Source organism: Chanodichthys erythropterus, chromosome 14, assembly GCF_024489055.1.
Source record: "Chanodichthys erythropterus isolate Z2021 chromosome 14, ASM2448905v1, whole genome shotgun sequence".
Taxonomy (NCBI): Eukaryota; Metazoa; Chordata; class Actinopteri; order Cypriniformes; family Xenocyprididae; genus Chanodichthys; species Chanodichthys erythropterus.
The window spans coordinates 12,739,473-12,763,257 of record NC_090234.1 but is presented as its reverse complement, the minus strand read 5'-3'; positions in this window follow the sequence as shown (position 1 = coordinate 12,763,257).

The window sequence follows — 23,785 nt, the reverse complement described above, 5'->3', positions numbered from 1 at the left end:
ATTAAGTCTTATTTTCTGAAAAATATGTCAAAATTAAGAGCGCTGTCATAGAGGCATTGGGGCTGGTTTATATAATTTATACACACACTTTATGTGGCATCTAGCAAACCACTCCCTAGCAACTAAACAGAGTACCCTAGCAACCGTTTAGGAAGACCTATATCTCTGCATCAGAACATCTGGCTCTTTTTCCTATAGACAGTTGTAATGTTGAATATTTGCTAGTGTGTGGTTTTGGACCCTGATTTGTTATTGTTAATGTTATTGTGTATGTGATAATTAATAATGTATGTTTTTAAGTGTTGTGTGGACCCTAGCGGTGCTCTTTGGCATAGCTAATTGGGATCCAAATACATAAATAAGTGAGCAAACTCATGCTAGCAGTGAATAGCTACATGCTAATAGCTATTAGCTAAGAGCTAAAACATGTTAAAAATCCTAATTATTAAAATGTGCAAGCATCAGGCTAACAACATGCTAACCATGTTAGCATTATGTTAAACAAAAATCCTAATTATTAAAACGTGATAAAAACAAGTCAAGATGTGCAAGAATCAGGCTAACAATATGCTAACCGTGTTAGCCTGATGCTAAACAAAAATCCTAATTATTAAAACGTGATAAAAACAAGTCAAAATGTGCAAGCATCAGGCTAACAACATTGTAAATCAGGTTAACATCGCCTAGCTGAATGCTAAAAGCATGTTAACACATGTTAGTAAAACATCTAATGTTAAAACATGCTAGCATAATACTAAAGTGTTAGCATAATGTTAAAGAAAAATTCTATTAAAACGTGATAAAAACAAGTCAAAATGTGCAAGCATCAAGCTAACAACATGGTAAATCATGTTAACATTGCCTAGCTATATGATAAAACATGTTAATACAAGCTAGCAACATCTACTGTTAAAACATAACATCACGTTAATGTGTTAACCGTGTTAACATAATGATAAACATATTAGCATATTATTAGCAACATGTGAATGATGTTGACATCTTGCAAACAACATGCTAATCCTAAACATATTAGCCTCTTGCTAAACTACAAGCTATCAACATGCTAATCATGTTAACATCTTGCAAACAACGTGCTAATCTTGTTATCGTGTCTGGCTAAACTAAATTTTAACAACAGTAATTGTGTTAACATCTTGCAAACGACATCCTTTTAGCATGATGCTATAAACATGCTAATTGTGTTAACATTATGCAAACTTTCAATTCACGAAAGAATCCTGAAAAAATAAATTATATCACAGTTTCCACAAAAATCTGAACTGTTTTCAACGTTGATAATAATCATAAATGTTTATTGAGCATCAAATCATCATATCAGAATGATTTCTGAAGGATCATGTGACTCTGAAGACTGGAGTAATGATGCTGAAAATTCAGCTTTGATCACTGGATATAAATTACACTTTACTATATATTCACATAGAAAACAGCTGATTTACTTTGTAAAAATATTTCACAATTTTACTGTATTTTTGATCAAATAAATCCAGCATCAGTGAGCGACTTCTTACAAATATCTTCAAGATATTAAGATATTATTAAGGACACAATATTAAGTTTATTTCTTTAAAAAGCCTGATAAGCATCATCTCATCTCTGGCTGATCAACAAATTAAGCTGGAGTGGACAGACACACAAAAAAGCTGGATCTTAATGTCTCTGGTCATTAATAAACACCAACCAGGTTGAAAAAAGACCACAGGAATCTCAAAAGAGATCCAGAAACCCAGCTATAGTTATCAGCGTGTCAACAAATATTCATGAGCGACTGTGAATCTTTGTTCTGCATTTCAATGCATTTGTCACTCCTAAAAGCATGGCAGTGTTTGCATGGCCTAACAGTAAAGCCAAACCATAGAAGTGCATTTTTAAAGGCGTTTGTGTGCCGATGGAGCTTCAGGTAACGAGGCTGTGAGGAAACACACTCAGCTTTGTATTTTGCATCCATTAAAATGAATGAAATGTTCAGAGCCTTGCCTGGCAGGAGAAAGTCCAAGCTCTCTAATAACACGGGAACGTATAAATCTGGCTCGCTCATTCAGCAGTCGTCTCTGAACGCTCAAAGCCATTAACAAAGCTGTCAGCCAGACATCTGCAGCGGTTAGCAAGATCTCATCTGTGGGCGTTGACTCGCGTAATGTTGAGCAACACGGCAAAGGTACGAGATATATTCTTCATGAGGATCTTTGTCTTGTTTTCAAGTGAAAGTGTCTAAACATCCTTATAAAGCGAGATATTAAGGCTTGTTTTCAGAGGACGCATCTTGAATATAAAGATACTAAGAAAAAACAAGTATAATAACATTGAATAAAAATTAAATGCAAAAACAAAATACACTTTTCAAAAAAAAAAATATGCATAAACAAGAGAAAACAAGTGAAATAAAACTAAATAAAAATTAAAAGCAGACAAAATACACTTTTTAAAAAAAAAATCCATCTGGAATATAAAGAAATTAAGAGAAAAAAATGAAATAAAATTAAATGCAAAAACAAAAGAATTTTTTTCAAAAAAAAAAAATCTTAAAAATAAAAAATAAACAAGAGAAAAGTGAAATAAAACTAAATAAAAATTAAAAGCAGACAAAATATACTTTTTCAGAAAATTCATCATAAATACAAAGATATTAAACAAACAACAATAGAAATAAAATTAAATAAAAATTTAATGCAAAAAATATAATAAAAAATATTCATAAACAAGAGAAATCAAGTGAAATAAAATTAAATAAAAAATGAAATGCAAAGACAAAATTTTCAGAAAATCTATCTTGAATATAAATATATTACAAATAAACAAGAGAAAAGTGAAAATCTTAAATCTTAAATACAAATATATCAAACAAACAAAAGAAAACAATATAAAATGAAATAAAAATGAATGCAACAACAAAATACATTTTTTTAGAAAATAATTCATCTTGAATATAAAGATATTAAACAAACAAGAGAAAACAACTGAAATAAAACTAATAAATGCAAAGACAAAATACACTTTTTTACACTATTCATCTTGAATATAAAGATATCAAACATAAACGAGAAATAAAATTAAATGCAACAACAAAATACACTTTTGCAGAAAATCTTGAATATAAATATAATAAGCATAAACAAATGAAATAAAAATGACACAACAACATGATACAACAAAATGCAATTTTCAGAAAACAATACATCATGAATATAAAGTTAAGCATAAACAAAAGAAAACATGTGAAATAAAACTAAATAAAAATGAAAAAATACACTTGAATTCCCTTTTTAACAAGTCTTAATATCACATTTGCTTCTCTTGTACATGTCTTGCTTTAAGAATGTTTGTATAGGACAAAAAAAGACAAAAAAATGAGAATTTTCCAGTGTAAACAAGCTGAAGCAAAACCTCAGAAGAGCAACTTGTAATTGCGTTGAGCGTTATTGCTGCTTTTAAGAGGAAAAGCATTACATAAACTATTGAGCTTAAATGAATCGAGTCGAGGTAGAATTAAAAAAAGATGTATATCGTGTCTCAGTTGGTTTGTCAGAGCGCATCAAGCTAATTTAATTTTCAGGAAAATAATATTCTTCACTTACTCATCAGCAGGATTCAGGCTCAACAAACACAAAACTTTTAATTAGTTTTCACACAAAACCTTGACAATCACAACCACGTTGTTCTTGGCAAGTTTGAACGTGTCGCAGTTTTCACATCATCCCTAATTCCTTTCTAAACGAACAATGCTGCTTATTTACAGAGAATCTGCTGCGTGTCACAGCCGACAGAGCGAAACCATCATTTGTGCTAAAACAAACCTGTCCGGCTTCAACCGAATGTTTGATCAGGCTGTTTGTGCGTTTCATGCATTCCTGCAGCTCAAACAGGCGCTCGCAACACCAAGGTCAAGGTTCGATTCCTAGGGAATGCATTAACTGATAACATAAACCTTGATAAAAGCATCAACCAAATGCATAAATGCAAATGTGTTTCAGTTATGATGCAGAGATTCACTTTTTTAGTTTGTGATTAATGGATAAGGATTTTTCCTGTGCATTTAAACTTAATTTCTAGCCATGCTGCCATCTTTTCTCATGGACGCTCACTGAGTCAATCACCAGAGCCATAAATGTCATGTAGCACAGTAGTGTAATTACAGCATCTACCAGCAGGTGACATCTGCTCAACACAACCAGCCAAACCTTTATAAATACATAACTAAATACTGCATGCAAAAACTTCCCAGAATGTTATTATGTGTTCCTAATAAGCGGTTGTTTGCATATGATGCAACACTGATTAATATGCATTTGCTCAAGAGTCATATATTAAAACACACTTTAACCAAACATCATCTATTCTGCTTTTCTCCATCTTCATCTTTCTTTAGTGTGTAATGTTGCTGTTTGAGCATGAAAAGCTCTGCACAGTTCCAGTTCTTCTCTGAAAACGCCTCCATCTTGAGTTTTCTTCACAGTATTCCTCATTTAAATAATAATTTATGCGCAGAATAAAGGGGCGGGGCTTGGTTGAGTTAGTTAGTAGTGTGTTGAAACTGGTGGTTATGGTAAGGGGCGGGACATTTCCCAAACACCAATCAGAACACACTGCTCCAGCCGACCAATCAGAGCACATTGTGCTTTTCAGAAGGAGGGGCTTCATACACTCCGAAAAGTCTTGGGTTTTTTTATCTACCCAAGTCCTTGGGTCATTTTTTGGGGTTATTTTTCCAGTGTTTGGGTAGGATCCTGGATCCTGGATCGGATGTAACAACCCAGTGTTTGGGTAGTTGCTGGGTAAAATTAACCCAACCTGTGTTTTGTCCTATATTTACCCAGCCCTTGGGTTGAAAACAACCCAAATTGGGTACCCAGTGTTTTCTACAGGAACTAAACAGAGCGTTACTGACTGACTGGGAAGAGAGGAGCTGCAACAATGGAGAAAATGAGGGGGAAAAAATCAACATTCAAGCAGGAAAACCTGCTCTAGTAGAGCCTAAAAAAACTCTACAATTTTTGTTTTATTTACAACTTTGAAAAGTCATTTTTACAGTGCATTTGGAGCTTGACAGACATGGTCACTGTGGAAAATGCACGTTTTTCCAATGCAGGTTTAGAGTGACATTATGAAGTGAGAATAATGACAGATCTTTCATTTTTGGGGTGAACTTTCCTTTTAAACCTGCGGTAATGCTTGTGGCTGTTCTTTTGTGATGCTTTTAGAAGCGTCTCCCCGCGGGTGGCTTTTAAACTCTATTCCTGTCTGCCGAAGCTATTTGTCCATGATTTTTGAGGCTGTGACACATTTAATAATGATGCACATGCAATTCAGACACTGACTATAGTGCATCAATGCAAATCAGACCTCATTTACTGCTGACAAATGCTGTTGATTTGCAATCAAACTAATGCATTTCACCTACTTTGAAGGTGATTTAGTCCTCTTTCATATAGCATTTCAGTAACTTTGTGCACCTGGAGGTTCTCTTAATGTTGTGAACACAAAGAAGACAAAAATAATTAAATCTGATCACTAATAGAATGAATAATACTCACATTAATGGCAATGCATGCATCCTGTACCATGACAATGTTGTATACACTAAAAAATGCTGGGTTAAAAATAACCCAAGTTGGGTTGAAAATGGACAAACCCAGTAATTGGGTTGTTTTAACCCAGCGGTTGGGTCTCAACTATTGTTTAAAAATTACTGTATTGTTGCTTAAAGTGAACCCAAATATGGTAAATTAACATTTATTAATATGGTTAATGAATAAATGTTCACGTTTTGATTATTATTGTTGCCTCTAGTAATTATGTGTCTGATTTTTAATTTCCAACCTATTTTGGGTTCATTCTAAGCCAGACATACAGTCATTTTTAAACTATAGCTGGGTTAAATAAAACTGGCCAGCATGTTGGGCAAACATTTAACCCAACCACTGGGTTTGTCCATTTTCAATCCAACTTGGGTTGTTTTTAACCCAGCATTTTTTGATCAGATATATATTTTAAAGCTGTCCACCCGAATGATAAAACCTTCAAAAAAGAATTGTAATCATCTAAACCACCTTCGACAGTTTCCCATAATTCTATATGACTGCCATCTTTTTAATGACAATGTGTTTTATTTTTGAAAACATGGCTGAAAAAAAGTGGTGATGCACCAAGTACCTTGTCTGCTATAGCAGGATAGATGTGCAACTCTCTCAAAAATCCTTTTGAAGGAAAAATGGGAAGGTTTCTATTGCTATAACAATATTAATCATTCATGCATCAGAAGGTTGATATAAGTGGGTCTTTGCATTAAAGCACAGGCCGTTCCATACAAGTCACCAGCTATTAGTGGGGTTCTCAAGCATCATCATCTAAATCTGAATGAATGAAACGAGCTGCAAATCTAAATATTTAAGATTTCTGGAAGAAAGAAAAAACCAAAAGCGTGACACATTAAAGCTGTGCAATAGATGTGAACGTGTAAAGTAGGTTATTAAATCCCTCACAGATCTTACCTGCTTCACCCGGTTACTGTCCTGCGACTAACAGCCTGAATAAACCCTGTCACTTCTTTATGTGGTAAAAAATGAAAAATTGGCAAAAACGTAGCCGTATTTTCGACTGTTTTTCATAAATCACGCTGTTGTCGTGACTCAAAACGATCGTTAAACATCTATATGCTGATATACAGAAAGTCGAGAAAAATCTGAGAGGGAAAAAAAAATACCATCTTCATACAGATATAGCCTGTGCAACCTGCGGGGACATTTAAAATGCATAACCAGGCACAGCTGCTTACCTTCACAACAGCAAAACCTGAGGTGAACGAAATCTTAAATCCGAGAGATCAAGAAAAAAGACCGTCCGAACGAGCAAAAGATGCGGACACTGACGCCAGCGCGGAAAATCTCCATAAAACGGCGCGCATATTCATCGATTCCTAAAAAGGCAGTGAAAAAACGTCCTTGCATTAGTGAAAACCGCGCAGATAATCCCGCACACAATAATCTCGATGCTCTGATCGATTCCAGCGTCTTGATGTGCGTCTTGCTCGATTCAGCTCTATTGGGTTTGTGTCGAATGAGAATCTCAGCGGCTGCGGTCTGACTGACTGCATTAAACCTCACCGAGAGATTTACATGAGAGAAAAATGGAGAACTTCAGAAATGACAGGACACTGAGCCTTCAGAAAAGTGTTGTAGTGAGACACACCTAATGCCAGGTTGTGCACCATTTGCGATGGGATGAAGAATGGTTTCTGTCCAGCTGACAAAAATATGCTCTAAGAACGTTTGGTAAACGTTCCCATTAAGTTATGAACACGTTATTTCCATTTTATCATTTTGCAAACATTATGGCAACATTTTGAATGTTTTCTGAATGTTCTGAAGCTTTTAGAAAACGTTAGAAAAAATTCAACTAAAATGAATAATGTTTTGAGTTGATAACGTTATGTATTTATAACCTATTGAGAACATTATTCTCAATAGCAGGTAACTCCAGTCATGAATAACTGAATATATGAATATTATTTCTGGCACAGTTTTGGGGTCCAGATATGGGTGTATTCTGGGGCTTCTGGTACACTTAAAAATTGTGGGTTATTTTTTTCTACCCAATTGTTGGTTGAGACTTTTAAGTCATTTTTGTGGTTATTTTTCTAGTGTTTAGGTAGTATTTGTGTTACCCAGATCCTGGGTCAGACGTAACAACCCAGTGTTTGGTTAGTTTGTGTGTTACCCAGATCCTGAGTCAGATTTAACAACCCAGCGTTTGGGGAGTTTTTGTGTTACCCAGATCCTTTACCCAGATCCTGGTTCAGATGTAACAACCCAACATTTGAGTAGTTTTTGTGTTACCCAGATCCTGGGTCAGATGTAACAACCCAGCATTTGGGTAGTTTTTGTGTTACCCAGATCCTGGGTCAGATGTAACAACCCAGCATTTGGGGAGTTTTTGTGTTGCCCAGATCCTGAGTCAGACGTAACAACCCAGTGTTTGGGTAGTTTTTGTGTTACCCAGATCCTGGTTCAGATGTAACAACCCAGAGTTTGGGTAGTTTTTGTTTTACCCAGATCCTGGTTCAGATGTAACAACCCAGTGTTTGGGTAGTTTTTGTGTTACCCAGATCCTGAGTCAGATGTAACAACCCAGCATTTGGGTAGTTTTTGTGTTGCCCAGATCCTGAGTCAGACGTAACAACCCAGTGTTTGGGTAGTTTTTGTGTTACCCAGATCCTGGTTCAGATGTAACAACCCAGAGTTTGGGTAGTTTTTGTGTTACCCAGATCCTGGTTCAGATGTAACAACCCAGTGTTTGGGTAGTTTTTGTGTTACCCAGATCCTGAGTCAGATGTAACAACCCAGCATTTGGGTAGTTTTTGTGTTACCCAGATCCTGGTTCAGATGTAACAACCCAGTGTTTGGGTAGTTTTTGTGTTACCCAGATCCTGAGTCAGATGTAACAACCCAGCATTTGGGTAGTTTTTGTGTTACCTAGATCCTGTGTCAGATGTAATAATCCAGTGTTTGGGTAGTTTTTGTGTTACCCAGATCCTGGGTCAGATGTAACAACCCAGCGTTTGGGTAGTTTTTGTGTTATTCAGATCCTGGTTCAGATGTAACAACCCAACATTTGGGTAGTTTTTGTGTTATCCAGATCCTGGGTCAGATGTAACAACCCAGCATTTGGGTAGTTTTTGTGTTATCCAGATCCTGGGTCAGATATAACAACCCAGCATTTGGGTAGTTTTTGTGTTACCTAGATCCTGTGTCAGATATAACAACCCAGAGTTTGGGTAGTTTTTGTGTTACCCAGATCCTGTGTCAGATGTAACAACCCAGCATTTGGGGAGTTTTTGTGTTGCCCAGATCCTGAGTCAGACGTAACAACCCAGTGTTTGGGTAGTTTTTGTGTTACCCAGATCCTGGTTCAGATGTAACAACCCAGAGTTTGGGTAGTTTTTGTTTTACCCAGATCCTGGTTCAGATGTAACAACCCAGTGTTTGGGTAGTTTTTGTGTTACCCAGATCCTGAGTCAGATGTAACAACCCAGCATTTGGGTAGTTTTTGTGTTACCCAGATCCTGGTTCAGATGTAACAACCCAGTGTTTGGGTAGTTTTTGTGTTACCCAGATCCTGAGTCAGATGTAACAACCCAGCATTTGGGTAGTTTTTGTGTTACCTAGATCCTGTGTCAGATGTAATAATCCAGTGTTTGGGTAGTTTTTGTGTTACCCAGATCCTGGGTCAGATGTAACAACCCAGCGTTTGGGTAGTTTTTGTGTTATTCAGATCCTGGTTCAGATGTAACAACCCAACATTTGGGTAGTTTTTGTGTTATCCAGATCCTGGGTCAGATGTAACAACCCAGCATTTGGGTAGTTTTTGTGTTATCCAGATCCTGGGTCAGATATAACAACCCAGCATTTGGGTAGTTTTTGTGTTACCTAGATCCTGTGTCAGATATAACAACCCAGAGTTTGGGTAGTTTTTGTGTTACCCAGATCCTGTGTCAGATGTAACAACCCAGCATTTGGGTAGTTTTTGTGTTACCCAGATCCTGGTTCAGATGTAACAACCCAGTGTTTGGGTAGTTTTTGTGTTACCCAGATCCTGGGTCAGATGTAACAACCCAGCGTTTGGGTAGTTTTTGTGTTATCCAGATCCTGGTTCAGATGTAACAACCCAACATTTGGGTAGTTTTTGTGTTACCCAGATCCTGGTTCAGATGTAACAACCCAGTGTTTGGGTAGTTTTTGTGTTACCCAGATCCTGGGTCAGACGCAACAACCCAGCATTTGGGGAGTTTTTGTGTTATCCAGATCCTGGTTCAGATGTAACAACCCAGTGTTTGGGTAGTTTTTGTGTTACCCAGATCCTGGGTCAGACGCAACAACCCAGCATTTGGGTAGTTTTTGTGTTACCCAGATCCTGGGTCAGACGCAACAACCCAGTGTTTGGGTAGTTTTTGTGTTATCCAGATCCTGGTTCAGATGTAACAACCCAGTGTTTGGGTAGTTTTTGTGTTATCCAGATCCTGGTTCAGATGTAACAACCCAGCGTTTGGGTAGTTTTTGTGTTACCCAGATCCTGGGTCAGATGTAACAACCCAGCATTTGGGTAGTTTTTGTGTTACCCAGATCCTTTGTCAGATGTAACAACCCAGCATTTGGGTAGTTTTTGTGTTACCCAGATCCTGGGTCAGATGTAACAACCCAGAGTTTGGGTAGTTTTTGTGTTACCCAGATCCTGTGTCAGATGTAATAATCCAGTGTTTGAGTAGTTTTTGAGTTACCCAGATCCTGGGTCAGATGTAACAACCCAGCATTTGGGTAGTTTTTGTGTTACCCAGATCCTTTGTCAGATGTAACAACCCAGCATTTGGGTAGTTTTTGTGTTACCCAGATCCTGGGTCAGACGTAACGACCCAGGGGTTGAGTTATTTATCACAGGCTTTTTGCGCCCTCTTCAGGAGAGAGCAGTGCAGCTCCATCAAATTGTTGCATGTCTTTGGTAAAATACAGGTTTTTGTACGTTTTATTTTATCAAAAAATTTAATTATTTTTATTAGTTATTGTTCTTTATATCATTTAATTTTATGCAAAGCAACATACGGGATGCAATGTGAATCATCTAAACGGTCTTTTCGCGTGGTGGAAATGCCTGATGCCTTGCATAACATTTTATGATTTTATTCAAAAAGATTCAGAATATAAATACTTAGGATTTTAAAATATGTACTCAGAATTGTACACTGATTATTTATGGACAGGTTATGGAGTCAGTCACAGCATTTTTCAGCTGCGAGTGAAGTTACCAGTTCCCCACCGAACGCGATCCATCTCCGGCATGAGATCCAGTGTCATTACGGTGGAAACAGACAACAGAGACTGGTCCATTACACTTGAATTACTTCTAAATGTTTAATTTTTAATTCTTATCCCCCGGTTTCACAGACAAGGCTTCCCAGACTAAAATGCATGTTTGAGCTGTTTTAACTGAAAGAATCTTGCACTGTTATGTCAGTGCCATTGTTTTGTCTCAAGATGCACACCAGCAATGTTTTTTTCTAGGGTACATTTATAAAAGATACTTATATACTCTAATTGAACTAAGGCTTAATCCTGGCTTAGTCTAAGCCCTGTCTGTGAAACTGGGCCTGTATTTGCTAAATGACCTTAAAAGTAGGCAATATGTATTATGATATAAAATATGCTATACTATAAAATATGATCGAAAATAAAGGAATTATCATGCAAACCAATGGTTGCGTAGAGTATTTAAAAAAAGTTTAAATTTAAGATTTAAGTTAATCCGTAAACATTAATTAATGTATGAAGTAAAATAAATAAATAAAAGCTATTATAGTAAAAATTAATCAACCCATTATGCTGGGTTAAATAAACAACCCAATTTGCTGGGTAAAATTAACCCAACATGTGTTCTGTCCTATATTTACCCAAATACCCTATATAGCTAAATTGGGTTATTTTTATTGTGTAAATAACATTATGTATAAATAACATATTGAGAACATTATTAAAGAACAGGTAACTCGAGTTATGCATATTATTGAATATATGAATATTATTTCTAGGACAGTTTTGGGGATTCTGGCATATTATGGCTAATTTCTGGGTACATTGTAAAGTTCTGGGTGAGTTTTGGTGTGCTTGTGGCATTGATCTGGTTGACTTTAGGCAAACAGCACTTGGGCCTACCTTGGGTCGTAATTCCATGCGGTATGTGGACCAAAATCTCTGCCGAAACTCAGCCAGATGTGGCCCAAAACCAGTTTGCTATGTTTGAACATTTGTTCTGCTTTAAGAGAATGTTGCCAGAGCATTAGCCAAAGTTCTGCGAACGGCCCCTGTTTCTGGATACTTCACAACCAGCCAAACTGAATTGGAATTCAGGTTGAATTTGAATTCAAGGAATTAGAATTACCCTGAAATTAAATTCAAGGAAATTCATTTAACTGTTGTAAGTATTTGAGGCATAAATCACCCAAAAATGAAAACCCTCGTTACACATTTCTGAACACACAACACGTCCAACCTTGAAGCAGATGATCTACAGCAGCAGAAGACACATTGGTGCCACTCCTGTCAGCTGAGAACAGAAAACTGAGGCTACAATTCACATGGACTCACCAAAACTGGACAAGAGAAGATTGGAAAAACGTTGCCTGGTCTGGTGAGTGTTGATTTCTGCTGCGACATTCAGATGGTAGGGTCAGGATTTGGTGTAAACAACATGAAAGCATGGATCATCCTGCCTTGTATCAGCGGTTCAGGCTGCTGCTGGTGTAATGGTGTGAGGGGGATATTCTTGGCACACTTTGGGCCTCTTAGTCCCAATTGAGCATCGTTTAAATGCCACAGCCTGAGTATTGTTACTGACCATGTCCATCCATTTATGTCCACAGTGTTCTCATCTTCTGATGTCACAGAGCTCAAATCATCTCAAACTGGTTTCTTGATCATGACAGTGAGTTCACTAGACTCAAATGGCCTCAACAGTCACCAGATCTCAATCCAATAGAGAAGCTTTGGGATATGGTGAAATGGGAGATTCGCATCATGTATGTGCAGCCGACAAATCTGCAGCAACTGTGTTATGATACCATGTCAATATGGAGCAAAATCTCTGAGGAACGCTTCCAGCAGCGTGTTGAATCTGTGCCACAAAGAATTTCTGAAAGCAAACGGAGATTTAATGAGATTTGCTGAGATGATCGCTGGAACAACATCAAGTATAGTAGAGCACTCCCATTAAACCCTGCAGTGTCATTCAGAAAAATGTTTTCTTAGTGTAAAGAACATTTAAACAATCTAAAGGACCATTGATGATAAAGGTTACTCAAGGATCCATCAATGCCAGTAAAGTACCTTTATTTTTAAGAGTGTACATTATTTTATCAATTCAGGATAATTGGGACATTTTTCCCCAGTCATATCAATGGCAAAAACTGTCCCAATTTACTCTACATCACGACTGTATATTATGCTGTAGCACAATATAAAAAAATGTGAAGGGTAAACTTACTCATGCTGTGATGAGAGGAGATGAGATGCACTTCAGCTGACCCCCAAATGGGACATGAGGACAGAAACGCAGGCCCGGCTGATTGATATATCATCCCTGACATTAGGTAGGAGGTTAAATTAGTTATTGAACCAGCTGCAGGCTCATATCGTCTGTTTAACAGTCTGGACAGCCAGACAGATGATTGCATAGATCATACGACCATCCTGATACATCACACAGCTTTGACTATGTTCTGTGTGAGTTTGGAGAGAAATAAATTATTTTACTAATCCCTGTTAGTGGAATATGAATGTGTGTTTGTGTAAATGTGGATGGATACCTGTGTTTTTAATGCATTTAAATGTGAGCGTGAATCCCATAAACCGCTGCTGTGATTCTGTGAATGAGTCGAGACACAATCCTGAGTAACATCACTGCAAAAACACAAACAAAAAAAGATTTAATGCATGTTTGTTACTTCCTTTTTCAGGAGTAAAATACAAAATAATGATTTGCTTATCTAGTATTTTTGTCTTGTTTTCCAGTACAAATATCTAGACATACTTAAACCAAGAGCTGAAACAGAACGTCCTTCTGTGAGGTGCAGTACTCTCTTCACTGGTTTGATGTTTGCTCTTTTATCTTGACATCTAGATTATTTATCAGCTCTGACAGGTAAGCGTTATCTACTGAATTCAAAGATGTTGGTTGTATTTTTGACATGCCTTTGTGTTCCCTCAGAAGTGTATAGAAGCTTGTTTCTGCCATAGAACAAAACATAAAAGAGGTACAGTAATTGCTGCTTTTTATCTTGCAAATCTGATTTATACATATATATATATATATATATATATATCTTTTATATATATCACAATTCTGGAAAAATAATTGTCGTATATGCTGCAAAATATCTCACTTCTGATTGTTTCTCGCAATTCCAAGTTTATATTATGTCAGTTATCAATTATGACTTTTTTTCAGATTTGTGAAATATCGAGCCACATTTACAACAGCTTGCGCAGCTTATTTTTGCTGCTGACCTTTGGAGGAGTTTCCCTTTCAGATGCAAAAATTATGGGAGGAGAGTATTTAAATAAATCATGCACCATGATTTAGTAAGGTTTACGCTAGTCGATTTAATAATTATTAAATCATTTATAATTTGTTTAAAGATGCAGTAAGCAATTTCTGAGAAATGCTCTTGAAAGTGGATCGGACCAAGCAGCACAACACGCTTGTAGCCAATCAGCAGTAAGGGGCGTGTCCACTCATGATAGGGGAGGAGAGAGAGTGAATCAATCAACATTGGGGGCGTGTCCACTCATGATGGGGAGGAGAGAGAGTTAATCAGCATTAGCGGGCGTGTACACTCATGATGGGGGAGGAGAGAGTGTGAGCCAATCAACATTAGGGGTGTGTCCACTCATGATGGGGGAGGAGAGAGTGTGAGCCAATCAACATTAGGGGTGTGTCCACTCATGATGGGGGAGGAGAGAGTGTGAGCCAATCAACATTAGGGGTGTGTCCACTCATGATGGGGGAGGAGAGAGAGTGAGCCAATGAACATTAGGGGTGTGTCCACTCATGATGGGGGAGGAGAGAGAGTGAGCCAATCAACATTAGGGGTGTGTCCACTCATGATGGGGGAGGAGAGAGAGTTAATCAGCATTAGCGGGCGTGTACACTCATGATGGGGGAGGAGAGAGTGTGAGCCAATCAACATTAGGGGTGTGTCCACTCATGATGGGGGAGGAGAGAGAGTGAGCCAATCAACATTAGGGGTGTGTCCACTCATGATGGGGGAGGAGAGAGAGTGAGCCAATCAACATTAGGGGTGTGTCCACTCATGATGGGGGAGGAGAGAGTGTGAGCCAATCAACATTAGGGGGCGTGTTCACTCATGATAGGGGAGGAGAGAGAGTCAACCAATGAACATTAGGGGCGTGTACACTCATGATGGGGGAGGAGAGAGTGTGAGCCAATCAACATTAGGGGTGTGTCCACTCATGATGGGGGAGGAGAGAGAGTGAGCCAATCAACATTAGGGGGCGTGTACACTCATGATGGGGGAGGAGAGAGAGTGAGCCAATGAACATTAGGGGCGTGTTCACTCATGATGGGGGAGGAGAGAGAGTGAGCCAATGAACATTAGGGGGCGTGTTCACTCATGATGGGGGAGGAGAGAGTTTGAGCCAATCAACATTAGGGAGCATGTCCACTCATGATGGGGGAGGAGAGAGAGTGAGCCAATGAACATTAGGGGGCGTGTTCACTCATGATGGGGGAGGAGAGAGTGTGAGCCAATCAACATTAGGGAGCGTGTCCACTCATGATGGGGGAGGAGAGAGAGTCAGTCAGCATTAGGGGGCGTGTCCATTCATGATAGGGGAGGAGAGAGTGAGCCAACATCAGGGGGCGTGTCCACTCATGATAGGGGAGGAGAGAGAGTCAGTCAGCATTAGGGGGCGTGTCCATTCATGATAGGGGAGGAGAGAGAGTGAGCTAAACAACATTAGGGGGCGTGTCCACTCATGATCGGGGAGCAGAGAGAGTGAGCTAAACAACATTAGGGGGCATGTCCACTCATGATCGGGGAGGACAGAGAGTCAGTCAGCATTAGGGGGCGTGTCCATTTATGATAGGGGAGGAGAGAGAGTGAGCCAACATTAGGGGGCGTGTCCACTCATGATGGGTGAGGAGAGAGAGTGAGCTAAACAACATTAGGGGGCGTGTCCACTCATGATGGGGGAGGAAAGAGAGTCAGTCAGCATTAGGGGGCGTGTCCATTCATGATAGGGGAGGAGAGAGAGTGAGCCAACATTAGGGGGCGTGTCCACTCATGATGGGTGAGGAGAGAGAGTGAGCTAAACAACATTAGGGGGCGTGTCCACTCATGATCGGGGAGGAGAGAGAGTGAGCTAAACAACATTAGGGGGCGTGTCCATTCATGATCGGGGAGGAGAGAGAGTGAGCTAAACAACATTAGGGGGCGTGTCCATTCATGATAGGGGAGGAGAGAGAGTGAGCCAACATTAGGGGGCGTGTCCACTCATGATCGGGGAGGAGAGAGAGTGAGCTAAACAACATTGTGGGCGTGTCCATTCATGATCGGGGAGGAGAGAGAGCTAAACAACATTAGGGGGAGTGTTCACTCATGATGGGGGAGGAGAGAGAGTGAGCTAAACAACATTAGGGGGCGTGTCCACTCATGATGGGGGAGGAGAGAGTGAGCCAATCAACATTAGGGGGCGTGTCCACTCATGATGGGGGAGGAGAGAGAGTGAGCTAAACAACTTTAGGGGGCGTGTCCACTCATGATGGGGGAGGAGAGAGTTTGAGCCAATCAACATTAGGGAGCATGTCCACTCATGATGGGGGAGGAGAGAGAGTGAGCCAATGAACATTAGGGGGCGTGTTCACTCATGATGGGGGAGGAGAGAGTTTGAGCCAATCAACATTAGGGAGCATGTCCACTCATGATGGGGGAGGAGAGAGAGTGAGCCAATGAACATTAGGGGGCGTGTTCACTCATGATGGGGGAGGAGAGAGTGTGAGCCAATCAACATTAGGGAGCGTGTCCACTCATGATGGGGGAGGAGAGAGAGTCAGTCAGCATTAGGGGGCGTGTCCATTCATGATAGGGGAGGAGAGAGTGAGCCAACATCAGGGGGCGTGTCCACTCATGATAGGGGAGGAGAGAGAGTCAGTCAGCATTAGGGGGCGTGTCCATTCATGATAGGGGAGGAGAGAGAGTGAGCTAAACAACATTAGGGGGCGTGTCCACTCATGATCGGGGAGCAGAGAGAGTGAGCCAGTCAACATTAGGGGGCATGTCCACTCATGATCGGGGAGGACAGAGAGTCAGTCAGCATTAGGGGGCGTGTCCATTTATGATAGGGGAGGAGAGAGAGTGAGCCAACATTAGGGGGCGTGTCCACTCATGATGGGTGAGGAGAGAGAGTGAGCTAAACAACATTAGGGGGCGTGTCCACTCATGATGGGGGAGGAAAGAGAGTCAGTCAGCATTAGGGGGCGTGTCCATTCATGATAGGGGAGGAGAGAGAGTGAGCCAACATTAGGGGGCGTGTCCACTCATGATGGGTGAGGAGAGAGAGTGAGCTAAACAACATTAGGGGGCGTGTCCACTCATGATCGGGGAGGAGAGAGAGTGAGCTAAACAACATTAGGGGGCGTGTCCATTCATGATCGGGGAGGAGAGAGAGTGAGCTAAACAACATTAGGGGGCGTGTCCATTCATGATAGGGGAGGAGAGAGAGTGAGCCAACATTAGGGGGCGTGTCCACTCATGATCGGGGAGGAGAGAGAGTGAGCTAAACAACATTGGGGGCGTGTCCATTCATGATCGGGGAGGAGAGAGAGCTAAACAACATTAGGGGGAGTGTTCACTCATGATGGGGGAGGAGAGAGAGTGAGCTAAACAACATTAGGGGGCGTGTCCACTCATGATGGGGGAGGAGAGAGTGAGCCAATCAACATTAGGGGGCGTGTCCACTCATGATGGGGGAGGAGAGAGAGTGAGCTAAACAACTTTAGGGGGCGTGTCCACTCATGATCGGGGAGCAGAGAGAGTGAGCCAATCAACATTAGGGGGCGTGTCCACTCATGATGGGTGAGGAGAGAGAGTGAGCTAAACAACATTAGGGGGCGTGTCCACTCATGATGGGGGAGGAGAGAGTGAGCCAAACAAAATTGGGGGGCGTGTCCACTCATGATGGGGGAGGAGAGAGAGTGAGCTAAACAACATTAGGGGGCGTGTCCACTCATGATCGGGGAGCAGAGAGAGTGAGCCAATCAACATTAGGGGGCGTGTCCATTCATGATAGGGGAGGAGAGAGAGTGAGCCAACATTAGGGGGCGTGTCCACTCATGATGGGTGAGGAGAGAGAGTGAGCTAAACAACATTAGGGGGCGTGTCCACTCATGATGGGTGAGGAGAGAGAGTCAGTCAGCAATAGGGGGCGTGTCTATTCATGATAGGGGAGGAGAGAGAGTGAGCTAAACAACATTAGGGGGCGTGTCCATTCATGATGGGGGAGGAGAGAGAGTCAGTCAGCATTAGGGGGCGTGTCCATTCATGATAGGGGAGGAGAGAGAGTGAGCCAACATTAGGGGGTGTGTCCACTCATGATGGGTGAGGAGAGAGAGTGAGCTAAACAACATTAGGGGGCGTGTCCACTCATGATGGGTGAGGAGAGAGAGTGAGCTAAACAACATTAGGGGGCGTGTCCATTCATGATAGGAGAGGAGAGAGAGTGAGCCAACATTAGGGGGCGTGTCCACTCATGATGGGTGAGGAGAGAGAGTGAGCCAATCAACATTAGGGGGCGTGTCCACTCATGATGAGTGAGGAGAGAGAGTGAGCTAAACAACATTAGGGGGCGTGTCCACTCATGATGGGTGAAGAGAGAGAGTGAGCTAATCAACATTAGGGGGCGTGTCCACTCATGATCGGGGAGGAGAGAGAGTGAGCTAAACAACATTAGGGGGCGTGTCCATTCATGATAGGGGAGGAGAGAGAGTGAGCCAACATTAGGGGGCGTGTCCACTCATGATGGGTGAGGAGAGAGAGTGAGCTAATCAACATTAGGGGGCGTGTCCACTCATGATGGGTGAGGAGAGAGAGTGAGCTAAACAACATTAGGGGGCGTGTCCACTCATGATGGGTGAGGAGAGAGAGTGAGCTAAACAACATTAGGGGGCGTGTCCACTCATGATGGGTGAGGAGAGAGAGTGAGCCAACATTAGGGGGCGTGTCCACTCATGATGGGTGAGGAGAGAGAGTGAGCTAATCAACATTAGGGGGCGTGTCCACTCATGATGGGTGAGGAGAGAGAGTGAGCTAATCAACATTAGGGGGCGTGTCCACTCATGATGGGTGAGGAGAGAGAGTGAGCTAAACAACATTAGGGGGCGTGTCCACTCATGATGGGTGAGGAGAGAGAGTGAGCTAATCAACATTAGGGGGCGTGTCCACTCATGATCGGGGAGGAGAGAGAGTGAGCTAAACAACATTAGGGGGCGTGTCCATTCATGATAGGGGAGGAGAGAGAGTGAGCCAACATTAGGGGGCGTGTCCATTCATGATAGGGGAGGAGAGAGAGTGAGCCAACATTAGGGGGCGTGTCCACTCATGATGGGTGAGGAGAGAGAGTGAGCCAATCAACATTAGGGGGCGTGTCCACTCATGATGGGTGAGGAGAGAGAGTGAGCCAATCAACATTAGGGGGCGTGTTAATTCATGATAGGGGAGGAGAGAGAGTCAGTCAGCATTAGGGGGCGTGTTCATTCATGATAGGGGAGGAGAGAGAGTGAGCAAGATGGAGATTTGAAGAAAGACTGTAGAAAGAGAGATGGCGGAGAGACATTACAAAAGAGAAAAGCTCAGAGGAATATCACAGGAGAAGAAGGGTTGTGATCAGGCAAGAGCATTACTATTAGACAAGCTTTCCAGCACTGAGCAAGAAGGCCTGAAAACGGATGCTGAGGATGTGTTGTTTCTGTTTTTTGTTTTGTTTTTTGCAGAAGTCAGAATTGTGAGATTTAAAAAAAAAATTGCAATTACTATTTTTTATTGTTTATTATGTGGCAGACGCTTCCATAGAATTATGCTTTAACTGAAACAAACACACCAAATCTTCAAAGATGGTCCTGTCTGCAGAGAGTCAAGCTGTTATTTCTAAAGTGCAACAAAACATATTGCAAAGCAGCTAAAAATTCTTAAACATAGTGATCAGACATCAGACTCTTTCTTCCTTTGGACGCCATGTTTGCCTCTCTGATCAGTAGTCTGAACGCACGGCGCGTCCAAGGTGCCTTTCCCCACGCTGATCTCGCTCACGTATACTGAAGCACCTCTACAGGAACAGGCGCTGGGTGTTTTTTCACATTATATCATGCTATTCAGATAAAGATGATATTTCATATGCACTTCACTTCAACGGCACATTATAGCAGGACTAATTTGCGCACAGAGACGTGAGGTCGTTTCTAGCACGTCACTTTATCAACACTAGCAGATAGACTCAAACAGATCAGCATTGTGTAACAGCATTAGAAAACACAGGGGGCTCCTGGGAAAAGACATGTTTTACATTACGAGAGTTAAAGCTTGGTTTAAAGGCTGTATATTGTGGGACTCCGTTGTTTTAGAATAAAAAAAAAGCCAGTAAAGACACAACAAGCCTTGGGTTATTATGAGCCATATTCATGTGATTTTCACATACAGACTCAGTGACAACTGTGAACAAACTGTTTCATTAAGAAACAATATTTCCCTCAGGAACTGGTTTTCTGGGGCATTTTGGGAACATCATATACAAAAGTAGCTGTAAATAATGCACAAGAACACAAGTATTCTGCAAGAACACTTGTTTACAGAGACACTAAACCATCACTTGAGGCTTAAAATAGAGTATGATAAAATATGTGTTGAATAATATATATATAAAAATACAGTGTATTATTCCTAACTTTTGACTGCATCAAATCTTCATATCAAAATGATTTCTAAAGGATCATGTGACACTGAAGACAAATGAAAATTCAGGTTTGATCACAGGAATAAATTACACTTTACTATATATTCACATAGAAAACAGCTGATTTACATTGGAATAATATTTCAAAATTTTTACTGCATTTTTGATCAAATAAATACAGCCTTGGTGAGCAAAAGAGACTTCTTTCAAAAATATAAAAAAATCTTACCAACCCTAAATTTCTGAAAGGCAGTTTATTTTGAATCATAAAGGTAATTTAAATATAAATTTACTATTTGTTTTGCATTAATAAGTGCAGTTAATAATAGTTAATAGTACATGTTTATTTCTTTGAAATGCACATTTGACAGTAAAGCGCTAACTTTTATTAACAACAATAATGTGCAAAAATTAATTTTTATAGGGAAAAAATGAAATATTCAACTCTTATTAAATCTATCATTACTCTTAGTATCATACTGAACTGACTGACAGCTTGAATGATTATAACTTACTTTCTGTGTAATTCAGTTGCAGTTTGAAGAAAAGTTTTTGTTTTTCATGAGACTTCTAGTGCTAAACTTTGGCAAAAATTGATTTCATGATGATTTTATATTTTATAATAGTGATTTCATAATGTCTAAATATAAATTCAAAAGCAAAACATGTGAAAAAATATGTATATTAGGGAGTGAAAATTCCACTATTGACCATATCCTGAGACAATATTCCTACTAAACTTGATTTACTCCATTAATTGTTCTCTTCACATCAGTATAATGACTGAAAACCCCTCTTTTCTGTAGGCACTGCTGTAATTTCGTGAACTGCTTCATGTCTTTTGTATTGTGTCAAACTGGAATGGTTTCCATTTGATTTTTATCTTGATTATTTCAAACCATTGAACAACCAAATCTCATTTAGGTAATTGGAAAATACTGCTCATGTAGTCTTTCCTATTCAGAGCATTGACTAATGTAGAAAGGACTTGATTTTATCAATGAGGAATTAATTGGATGATGAAATTGAATGGTCTCTGTGTCACAGGTACACTGTAAAAAAAATCCCGTTGTTTCTACGGAAAAATACCGGCAGCTGTGGTTACCAGAACAATACTGTAAAAATGACATCTAACCGTAAACAAACTTACGGAGTTACATGTGAATTTTACATTTTAAATCTGTTAAATTTACGGTAAAATAACGTATTTCATTAACTGATATAATGTTAATTTACCAACATAATGAAGTACTAATATCTGTTTTGTACCTTTATAATACACTGACAGTCACCAAACACAGTGGTGATGAGAATCACATGATGAATCAAAGTTCATCACAAGCAGCTTTTCCACAAGCTGAGGAGGACAATACTAATATATAGAAGGTGCACACAGTGTCATTCACACACACACTAAACACCATCATGGTAACATGCATGAAATTTTAAAAATGCAATAAACATTAATTTAACAACATTAGATGTAACATAAAACCCTAATGTACATAACTGATTAGAAAAAAATGAGAAAAACTAAGAAGAAACAGAGTTATTTCAGCGAAAATATATCAAATGTGAAGTGTCACGCAGGGAATTGTGGGAATGTCAATATACGGTTTTTCACTGTAAATTTTACAATGAATTGTTATTTTTCACGTCCAAAAACTGTGAATTTAACGGTATTTTACCGTAAAATGACATTAAATGTACCGTTAGATCTATTACAGTTATTCACCGTATATAGTACGGAAACTTTCTGTAAACCAATCAACAGTTTTTCACCGCAGCATTTTTACAGTCTTTTACTGTTAAAATCACGGTCATTTTTTACAGTGTAGCTATAAAACAAAACAAAATGACATGTTTTTGATTATGAAGACAATTGTTTTCTTCAGAATAGCCACAATAAGACCATGAACGTGCATTTGGGTAAAGCATCGATTTGAATTCCTCGTTAATTTTAAACAAATCATACATATTCCCAGTTAAAAAAGAAAGGAAATCACTAGTTTATATTATACTGGCACTATAAACACAGTAATTGGCCTTTAACTAGCGCTTCCACGAAAATGTTCAACTAGAGTGGAATTTAGAAGATTAAAGGAATAATGTTACATTTGTAGGGAATCTAATTGTAAACGTACTTGATCCTGTCAGCGCTCCGTTTGGAGCTCCCGGAGAGACTTTAAACATTTCCAGCCAGAAGGGAGATGACGTGTGCTGGCTTGAAACTGAATTTTCTCTTTCGGGATCAGTTCACATTAAAGAAAAGGCCTTTATTTTCTCTTTGATGAAGCCAGTTCTCGTCCAATACATGCAAGAAGATTACAGATGCTTTAATGTGTTTGAATCCACACGACTGCTCATTAAAAGACCTAAATAGAAAACGCCTCGGGGACGAATGAAAATGACTTGGGGACAGTTCATTCATTCTCTCACGTTCACTCACAGCCAGGGAGGCTTTCTCATTTATTTGAATCCAGTAGTTAAAATAGCACTTTATGCAGGTTTCCATACTTACTGAGAATGATTTGATGCATGTTATAGACAAAAGGGGGAAAATCCTTCACCGTGATGTAATATGAATTTAAAAGTATAGTTCATTTCATCCAAAAATTCTGTCATGTTCCAGACCAAACCTGGACGAGTTTCTTTGTTCTGTTGAACACAAAAAAAGATATTTTGAAGGATGTTGGTAAACAGACAGTTTCTGGTCCCCATTGACTTCCATATTGTTTTCATACTATGGATGTCAATGGGGACCAGCAAATGTAAATGTTGGTTTATGTAAAGCTGCTGAAGTGGAGATTTCTGAATCAAACTCACCATCTTTAAAGATAGGTATTGGAACTGAAATATAGATAAAGTGTAATAAAATAAACACTTAAAAGTGTATTTTGCATGGATTATTTCCACCAGTCTGAATCTAAAACAACAGTTTGATAAGAACAAATAGTCATAAACCAGAAACTGACCAGTGGATGGATGGATGAGAATGACAGACGGTTGGATGGATGGATGGATAAGAATGGTGGATGGATGGATTGGAATGGTGTATGGATGGATGGATGGATGGATGGATGGATAAGAATGGTAGATGGATGGATAGATGAGAATGACAGACGGATGGATGGATGGATGGATGGATGGATGTATAGATGGATAGATAAGAATGGTAGACCGATGGATGGATGGATGGATTGGAATGGCAGATGGATGGATGGATGGATGGATGGATGGATGGATGGATGAGAATG